This window comes from Etheostoma cragini, chromosome 10 (genome assembly GCF_013103735.1).
Source record: "Etheostoma cragini isolate CJK2018 chromosome 10, CSU_Ecrag_1.0, whole genome shotgun sequence".
Lineage (NCBI taxonomy): Eukaryota > Metazoa > Chordata > Actinopteri > Perciformes > Percidae > Etheostoma > Etheostoma cragini.
This window is the reverse complement of record NC_048416.1, coordinates 15494617-15496936: the sequence shown is the minus strand read 5'-3', so window position 1 is coordinate 15496936 and position 2320 is coordinate 15494617. Positions and strand designations below refer to the sequence as shown.

Genomic DNA, 2320 nt, shown 5'->3' with positions numbered 1-2320 from the left:
AGTTCCAGAATCTGTGGCAACAACTTGGAACTGGAACGTTTTCAGAGTTTCAAAGTCAAAACTTTTCAGCGCCATAATATCTCCAGTTTCAGAGTTTATGTTGAGAAATGAAGTAATTGTTTTGTGTTCATCCCCATGTCTCACAATTATATATGATATGAGAGCATTATCACCCTCATCACGATCAAAAGCACTTACTGAAAATAAAGAGGCTCCTGCAACATTGTTCTCAATAACGTAAAACAAATAGGGATTTGTTGAATACTCTGGACTGTTGTCATTCACATCTGATACAGTCACACTTATTGTCCTATGAGATGACAAGGGTTTGTCACCAGCATCTTTAGCAATTATTGTCACATCATATTTGGACTGATGCTCCCTATCCAGCAGAGATTTGGTGACTATAGAGAACATGTTGTCTTGTAAAGATGGTGTTAATGTAAAAGGTACATCCTCGCTTACATAACAGATTACTTTTCCATTTGAACCTGAATCCTTATCATTCACACTTATCAACGCTACTGTTGTTCCAGGTTTGGAGTCCTCAGGAATTGCACTTGAAAAGGATGTCACCTCAATCTCAGGTACATTGTCATTCAGATCCACAATAGTTATGATGACGCTTTTTTCTGTTGCTAGGGGGACTGATCCTTTATCAGAAGCTTTAATGTCAATTTCATACTTTTCTTTTGCTTCAAAATCTATTAGTCCCTTAACAATTATTTCACCAGTATTAGCGTCAACTTCAAAAAGTTTACGTAATTTATTATTTACATTATTACCGAACGAATAAACCACCTCCCCATTCAAACCATCATCTAAATCTGTGGCATTTAATTGCAATATAGTTGTGCCAATAGGTGAATTTTCACTCAACGCCGCAGCATATGAATCTTTAGCAAAAACTGGCATATTGTCATTTACATCTAAAACATAAACGATAATAGTCATATGTCCTGATCTAGCAGGTTTCCCTCCATCAACGGCTGTTAGCAGTAAACTATGACTTCTCGCGGTTTCTTTGTCCAGCGGTTTATGCAAAAACAAAACAGGAATTTTACCATCTTCTCCTCTATCTTTAACCTCCAGGCGAAAATGGTCATTTTGACTGAGCTTATACAGTTGAATAGAATACATGTCACTGTCGGGATCATAGGCGCTTTGTAGCTGAAATCGTGCCCCGGGTAAAGCAGATTCGTATATCTCTAAACGGGTCTCGTTTTCAGAGAAGGTGGGAGAGTGGTCGTTAACATCTAAAACATCAACGGCGACGTAATGCACCTCTAACGGATTCTCCAGCACAGTCTTTATGTTGATAATGCAGGTACTGATCCGTTCGCACACTTCTTCTCTGTCAATTTTTCTGTTAACGTTTAAGATGCCATTGTTGTTCAGATGAAACAGGGGTTCAGTCGATCCAGAAACGATGCGAAATCCTCTTGCAGTCAAAGCACCTAAATCAAGCCCCAAATCTTTAGCGATATTCCCAACAACAGCACCCACCGAAAGCTCTTCGGGAATAGAGTAACGCAGCTGTGCCGAAGTAAAATTAAATGTAAGATTCAAACAAACAATGAGAACGATGAGGCGCTCCAGCCATGCCCTGCATCCTCGTTGTGCCATATTGCATTAAAAACGAAACACAGGTAAAAAAATCCAAATGTGAGCCTACACAGGAACAAACATGTTGTAAAAAAAATAGCAACTGCCCGATATTTAAAAATGTAGGTGAACGAGTCAAGTATTTGAAGCCATCGCCCTACATGCACAAGTGCACCGTCGCGAAATAGCACCAAACTACTGACGTAGAGGATGTTGAACGAGTCGTTAACGTTCACAAGCATTGACACCATGCGAGCTGAAGTTACAGTGCAGACACACTTTCAATAAAAAAATCGGGTTTTTGTGACGTTCGCAGTAGGTAAGCATTCGTAATTGCCTGCTGAGGTTGCAAAAGGAAAAAAGTGAACTCATACCATTTCAGAATTAATGTAATGACAAGACAACAAACCATGAGTACACGTGATATTGATTGGATAAATAGTATACTTAAATTATGAATATTATGATAAACAATAATAATTGCTTTCATAAATCGAATAATTGTCTATAACAAGCCAGGGTTTTAACGATAAAATGTCTTACCTCTCCAGATGTCCTTCTCCTGTCAGGGAGGACTAGAGTATTCGCATGGCTGCCCGGGACTATAGTAGATCCTATACTCATTCTGGGTCCTACAAGCATGTACCGTTTGTCTCCAGATCTGTACTGGATGCTGTGACACAGTGTCCCATCATAATTAGTCTCTTGTAGATAT

At 39.1% G+C, this 2320-nt stretch overlaps 2 protein-coding genes across 4 annotated transcripts in view; both read right to left on the bottom strand.

Annotated features, from left to right (window-relative positions):
- The window catches only part of LOC117951262 (protocadherin alpha-C2-like), a 125719-nt gene that overhangs the window by 89847 nt on the left and 33552 nt on the right, over nt 1–2320 (bottom strand). The window lies entirely within an intron of this gene.
- Nucleotides 1–2320, bottom strand: part of LOC117952242 (protocadherin-10-like) — a 4895-nt gene that overhangs the window by 528 nt on the left and 2047 nt on the right. The window lies entirely within an intron of this gene.